Here is a 7,677-nt window from a genome sequence, read left to right as displayed (position 1 = left end):
GCCGTGGTATTTTGTGGAAGAGCCACACTCAAGGGGCCAAAGAGCCGCATGTGGCTCACGAGCCGCAGTTTGCCGACCACGGCCTTAGTCCTTAAGAAAGTGCCTCTTTAAACCCATGGGCCAGCTTTCAGCCCAGGCAGCTCGCTCTCTCTCTCTCTTCCCCTCCCTCCCTCTTTTCCCTCTCTGTCTGCAGTGATGGAGTAAACTTGGAAATCAAGGCTAAAATATTTTGGGAACCGCCCAGACCAACTTACTTGCTGAGTCTACACTAGGGATTATTTGAAAATCTATTCTGCCTTAGTGTGGGCAGTCAATGTTTCCATGTACATCACTTCATTTCTCTAACCCTCACAATGAGGGAGGCAGAGCAGTTGTACCTACCACTCCTGTCTTCTAGATGGTGAGAGGGAAGCTTGGGTGACAGCCTCATAAACTGGTAAAAGGCAAGAGCCAGGCTCACACCGGCTTCACTGGCTCTGACTCCACTCCCCTGCTCCCAGCCACACCTCACCAGTCCTGTGCTCTTCTACCCAGAGAGTACGCTGGGACCCCTGATCTTTCTGTCGCCTGAAGAGGTGGTGAGAGGGAGGCTGCACCTTGCTTTGTCCCTGCAGCCTGCTTCCCCCGGAGAGGCCGAACTCGCCTTGCACTTCCCCCCTGAAATGCACAACGTGGGAACACCTTAAAACTGTACCAGACTCTGCCGAGTGCTCACAGGCCTTTCCTTCTCCTCATTGCTAGCTGCCCCTCCCGTGGGCCTGCTGGCTTCTCTTTGGGACACTCCCCCACTCCCTTCTACCCAAAGGCCACCACCTTGCTCTTCTCTTGAGCGCATTTCTCATGTGGCTTCTTGTGGAGAGTGGCTACAGCGTTTGGACAGGTTCAAGCCTCAGACTAATGAGAGGGCACAGTTCTCTTGTGGCAAAGCCATGTGCACCTCCCAGCTTGGAGGGCAAAGCCCTCCCAGCACAATTATAGCCAAAGGCTATAGTTGTAAGCTTGACCTTATGGTCCGAACTTGTGGTCCCAGGTGGCTAAGTGATATAGGCTGCAGGAGGTGTAGCAAGTGCTGCCAAAACAAAGCTTGATAGAGTTCAGGTGCATGTAATTGAGTAGATTCAAAACCTGCGAGAACCTTGTAAACATCTTGACCACGCCCTTACTTTGCCTCCTGGAATCTGGCTATAAAATAAAGACTCAGCTTGCAGTCTGTGGCACTGTCTCTCCATCAGAGCAGCATTCCACTTAGCCCCAGCTTTATTCTCTTGTCTGTCTGCTTTAATCCTTCACCGCTCCCCCTCAGATTCACCCCTGGCCATGTTGAGCTCGGCACAGCTTCCTCTCCAGTGCACCTGACTCCTTTATGTTGGAACAAAGCCAGGGGGAGGGGTAAAAATCTGGGGTGTGCTTCTCATATTGGGCTTGCTGAGGACCCTGGAGGTCTGGTGACTCTGTGGTCCTCTGGGACTCAGGAAGGGGAAAGGGCAAGAAGAGAAGGAGGAAGTTTCTTCTGCATAGGAAAGGGTCTGGGGCTGGTCCTGAGGGAGAAGGGAGATGAAGGCGGCCTAGAAAACAGTCACATGTGTAACTCGGCTCTCCCTCCAGTGGGTCTGGAGTCCGGAGAGGGAATAAAACTGAAAACAGCAGTCTTGTGACCTGTCTCCCACTTTGTGCTTTGGAGGAGCTGAGACGCCGGGCAGATACTACTCCCAAGCTTCCCTGTCTCCCCGGAAGTGGAAGGGATTCCGAGGTTCCCCTCTGTTTCTTGAAGAAGGAGAGAGCTCACGTGCTGGCTGACAAGCTCACTGTGGGGGAGGAGGAGGGAGAGGGGAGGGTCTCTAGCCCAGATGAACAGGGTGGGCCTCCAGGCTAGTTTGCTTCTACAGTTGGAAGCTGCAGGGTGGGCTGCTGGGGCCAGCATGTCGGGACCACAGGCAAGGCTCAGGCGGGTGGGGGGATCCCGGCTCCAGTCAGAGCTAAAGTGAGCCAGGAAGATCACTGGGCCTGCCTAGGATTTGGGGACAGAACACACAAGTTCACTGAAGGCAAATTTCCTCAGGTGGCCTTAGCACAGGAATCCCGTCAGTTCAGTTCTCCTACAGCAGAGGGCAGCAAAAGCCCAAAAACCCAACAGAAGAAGCCCAGGCTTCCCTTTAGATGGGGCCTTTTTCTGCTTATGAACCCAGATACCATCCTGGACAGGACAGGAAAAAGGGATAAAAATCGCTAACAGGGAGGTGCAGTTTACATTGACTGAACAATTTCCTAAAATGGTATTTTCTTAAACCAGAAGAAACAGAAGTATAGATGTCTAAACAATCATTTTGTTGCCCCCTTTATCCCCACCCCAAGGAAACAGCATTAGATCCATTTAAACTGAAGGAGCTCCACGTTCTTGACACATTTCAGTTTGGTGTACAAAATCTTGCTGTTCTACCACATTTTATAAAACACCGGTTCTCCCTCCACCCAGCTCTCCTGGGAAACCACCACCAGGTGTACCTCTCTGTCTGCTTTACCTCCTGCCTTCTCTGCTCTTTCCCATGTCCCAGCCCACTGTAGGTCTCAGGAGCAGGCCTGGATGTCTGCACCTCCACGTGACCCCTTTGATGCCCTCCCCGCTCACCTGCTCCTTGACTAATTTACCCATCAAAGACTAGCTTCACCTGCCCATCAAAGACTAGCTCAGCCCCACTCCTCCCAGAAGACTGCCTGACTTCTGCCCCACGGCACCCACCCCACTCCCCAACCAGTCTCCATCACCACTTCCTCCCAACCTGTTAGAACACTGGGTTGGTATTCTGTAAGCTACCACACCATTTGGCATTATGCTCTTAAAATATGATTTCAGAGTTATTTTTTGATGTAGTAGTGTAAACTGAACAAAATTTAATATTAAAATGTTTTACCTGAGTCAGCAATGGGAAGACTTTAACACTAGGCCCTCCCAGAGTCCCCAGGGTTTCTCTGACCCACCTGCTCTCCAACTCTGCTTCTCTCTACTGTTCCTTCTCATTCCACAGCCATGTCACATCCCGGTTCACGTCTCTTTGTAAAAAAATTATTTTTCAAATACAGTTTATACTCACTACTATTTGTATTAGTTTCAGGTGTTAGACAATTATATACTTTACACGGTGATCCCACTGATATTTCCCACCTGGTGCCATGATAGTTATGTCCACGTCTGTTTAGTGGGCTGTAAGCTCTCTGGGCAGGGTTTTAACACTTCTCTGTACTAGACTGAGCATCCAATTTGCTTTACACACATTGAACAGCAGGTGACGCCATAATCAAAGGCATGAGTATAGAATTGGCTGTATACCTTGGAGATTTTGTTGGGTTCCAGAGATGGGATGTAAAAGCAGAAAGCTGCCACATTCATCTCTACAAACCTCCTTCTCTTTTGAGGCCTCATGCAATGCTGCCAATCTTAGGTAATAAGACTTAGCTGTGCCTGCCTTCCTCTGCAAAGCATGCAGCCATGGTCAGCTTTCTATGCAGCGCATTAGTGTTGACTCCAAACACTTACAAGGCGCTTACTATGTGCCAGATACTACTTAAAATTAATGTGTAATATTTTTACTTTATTATATTTTATATAAATTACATATCATGTATTTAATACAGATAATATATAAGTATATATTATACATAAATAAGTATATTAATAATATATAAATAGGTATATGTTATATAAATATATAACATAAGATATTACATTAATATTATATGTAATACAATATATAATATTAAAGTAATATATATTAATATATAATATTAAATATTAAAAATGCTATAATTAATTAAGTGTATATTAAAATATACATTATTTACATTAATATAATGTTATATAACTTGTTTTATATATATGTGTGTGTGAGTATATATATATATATATATATATATATATATATACATATTTAACCCAAAATCAGAACCAGACTGGGTTCAGTTCAAACCTTGACAGGCTTGTGTTCCCGCCAGGGCAAGGCCTTTAGAATGATTCAGATCCAGGAGAGGGAGAAATGATGGGGCTGTCTGCCAGGCAGCCATTCTTGCCTTGCTATCTGTTCTCTCCTGGGTGGACCCCTCTCTTTTCTCAGCATCTTGGCTGGGGGACAGTCTGCCCCTTTCCTACCAACCAGGAAGCCAACCAGGAGTGGGGCTGGGCATGGAAACACTAAGGGAGGGGGATGGCTCTCCTGTGAATAGTTGTGTGCGACCTGGTTGAAATTTGTGTCTGATTCCTGAGCTTGTCACTCTGGGTGTGGTCTTGAGTATTGATTGGCTGCCTCCTGCACGCCCATTACTGGGGATCGAGCTCACAACCTAGGCATGTGTCCTGACCGGGAATTGAACTGTGACCTCCTGGTCAACCACTGAGCAATGCCGGCCAAGCTCATATTCAGTTTTATTTCACTAACTCTGCTCAGCTAATTCCTTTTCCACTGTAAAATCGCTAACGGTTCACCACTGGTCCTCAGGTCTTACACTCCTAGTCAGATTCACTCCGTCACCCTGTCTTCTGGATCCCAGAGAGAAACATGGCCCCTCAGTAAATGAGACCCACGGAGTCTCCGAGACAAGGGCTTACCATGGTGCTGGGATGCCTTGTGGGAGATGCCCTGAAAGCCCCGGGAAGAGACAGAGCTAGAATGACCTGAGAGCAACAGGTATAGGGCCCCTGCATGTGCCACAAAGGATGCTCCATTGACTGTCAGGTTCTCTGACCCAAGAGGTTTTCTGCTCAGATAAGTGAGCATTTGTGTCCAAGGGTCTTGGGATTGGTGGGAGGTGGCCTCTGTTCTGGGAAGTTGGGTTCATTCTCTCACATGGGGTACCCAAATGCTCACATAGGCTCACACTGCTCTCTCAGCCAGATCAGTGGTCCGTCCGTCCCTCCCTCCCTCCCTCCCTCCCTTCCTTTCTCCCTCCCTTGTTTCGTTCCTTCCATCTTCTCCCCACAGATATTTAATTTGCATCTACTATATCCCAAGCATCTTCCGGAGTCCTGGCGATTTAACAATAAACTGGAAACCTAGAGGTCAGCTTTCTGGCATATGAAGAGTTTGGTCCAGGGCCCCAGCTCCCTCTGTACCCCTGAGCAGTAGGTATTTTGCGATATCCTCCAGGACCTGACAGAAGTTAACAAAGCTGGCTTTACCGAAATGGATTCTTAAGAGTAGCCTCCTTGGGAGGGCAGTAACTGACCCCACCAAATCGGAGGCCCATCTCCCACTCCCATCAGGCAGCAGTCCAGGGGTGTCAGCAGCAGAAACCAGGAGTCACTTGAACCCTTATGCCTCCCAAAGTCGGCTGGGGCTCCCCATCACTCAACAGGGCAATTGGCAGTCCTGTGGACACTCTATCAGGCACTGCAGGACTCTGTTCTCATGTTACACAGCCCAGGTCCTCCTTCAGATCAGGCGTGGACAGGGAAATAGGCAGCTCGGACAGTGGAGCTGGAAGGGACACGAGGCTAAGTGGCTGGAGCCCGGGCACTGGTCCTGACTTATGGAGCCAATTCCATCCTCTGGATGAGGAAGGATGGGCCAGGTTTGTGACAGGCTCTGGATGAGCCATAGCGTCTGCGAAGAACTCAAGCAGGACCTGATGTCCCTCAGTTTAGAAGGGATCCAGAATTTCCAGGGTGTCAAGTCTTCTGTTTGACTGGCACCCCAGGGAGACCAGGCAACCGAAGATGAGAAGTGGCTGCAGTCAGAGTTTCCAATTGAATCAGGCTGAGTCAAGGTCAGAGCATGACTGAGCTGGCCCTGTGGGCCTCCTCCCTCCCTGACAATGACGATGAGCTCTCATTCTTTCATTCTTCTCGCAGCAAGTAATTGCTGAATGATGTCTCTGCGCTTCAAGCTGGGCCTGGAGGACACACAGGGGTGAACAATGGGAGGCATTTGCCCCAAGGAGCTCTAGGTCTGCCAGCAAAGGCTAAGGAAGCTCTACCCAGTATTTTCATGTGCTGGCTTCTGGGATGTTCCCCAGGCTCATGGAGAACCTCCAGGCCCTAAGGTGGAGATGCTAGAATCTAACAGGGAGGGCAATCGTGAACACAGGGCAAGGCAGGTACCCTGCCGAAGAGGCAGCCCACTACAGGGGTCCCTTCTGAGCAGGTTTCCCAGGGGAGTCCTTGATCTGAGCCCGGGAAGCATGTAGAAGTTGGGGGGTGGGGGAAGGACGTTCTAATAAAGGGCGCCTGGGCACACTCAGGATGGTAATAGTTTGGTGTGGCTGTAGTGTCCATATGGTGCAGGGAGACAAGCCTAGGGAGGTAGAAGCTGCCAAAATACAAAGAACTCAGGCACCATTTGGAAGAACTTGGATTTTCCCTCTGGGTGGGGGGAGGGGGGTTATAGGGAGCCATTGAAAGTTTTAAATAGGCTTAGATTTACTTTTAGAAAGAGGGGGCAAAGTCCGAGGAAAGGAGACCGTATGGTTGGGAGGAGGAAACCTGGGTGCATCATTGGCTGTTGGGTGAGGAAGAGGGAGAAGCTAGGATGACTCTCAGCCTTGGGTCTTGGGGCCATGTACTGAGGGAATTGAGGGGGCTTATGGGGAGGTAGTGATGGTGGGTTCTATGTGCAATTGCTGTGGACAAGGTTTATCTCATCAGAGGGCTAGGGATAAGGAAGGTAGTTGGGAGGAGGGAGAGGGGCCTTCACATGGCAGCGATGGGGAGTCCTTATGATGGAGGACATTTAGAAGGTCAGAGGGTCTGTGGATATGGAGGCAGAGGACCAGTAGAGGGGAGCAGGAAGAGGTTCCTGAGACGGAGCTCCCGGATGGAGCAGTCCTAGACAGAGGCAGTCATATTCCCAGGTCGCTGTTTGAATTTGGGCGGAAAAGACAGACACTGAGGCAGCAGGAAATTCTTGGTCCATTTGGTCATTAAGCTGGAGACTTCAAGCTTCAAGTATCTGGCAAATTGGTCAGAGTCCCATAACACGACTCAGTTCAGTACCTGCTGCTTCAGAGAAACTCAAAACACCTGCAAAATTGAATAAAAGCATCGAATGCTGCTTTTGTAAAGTCTTTTCTGGTACTTTCAGTGCATTTAATATTTCTGTGCTAAGTCAAACATTTTATTCTCCAAGTAATGTGTGTTCCATACAGGAAAATTAGAGAATGTAGCTAAGCAAAAGGAAAGCAATGCTCATGACCCAGCACCCAGAAGTAAATGCTGTTGCTGTTGAATATAGACCCATCCAGACATTTTCTGTTTTGTTTTTTTTTTTGCCCCGGTTGCATTATATATAAATATCTATAATAATAAAAGCGTAATATGCTAATTAGACCAGACAGCCGAATGACCTTCCGGACGTCCTTCCGGACGTCCTTCCGGATGACCTTCTGAAATTTGTGCCCAGCCCCTTGCACAAATTTCATGCATCGGGCCTCTAGTACAGATATATTTAGAGAGACTTATAAGTGAAATCATCATATTGTTTCTGCTGTTATAATTTGCTGCGCACTTTTTCTTCTCTAATCTGCTCACCAGAGTCTGTTCCTATCATAGCTCATCGGGAATACCCTTCTCCCCACTGGACTGGACACACTCCGTGGGCTTTGCCATCTGTCATCTTTGTCTCTCCACTGCCTAGCACAGGCCTGGCTTCCTGTCCGTCCTCAATGTAAGTTGGGGCAACTACAAAAATTCCT

Source organism: Eptesicus fuscus, chromosome 22, assembly GCF_027574615.1.
Source record: "Eptesicus fuscus isolate TK198812 chromosome 22, DD_ASM_mEF_20220401, whole genome shotgun sequence".
In the NCBI taxonomy this organism is placed as follows: domain Eukaryota; kingdom Metazoa; phylum Chordata; class Mammalia; order Chiroptera; family Vespertilionidae; genus Eptesicus; species Eptesicus fuscus.
This window is presented reverse-complemented; position numbering follows the sequence as displayed.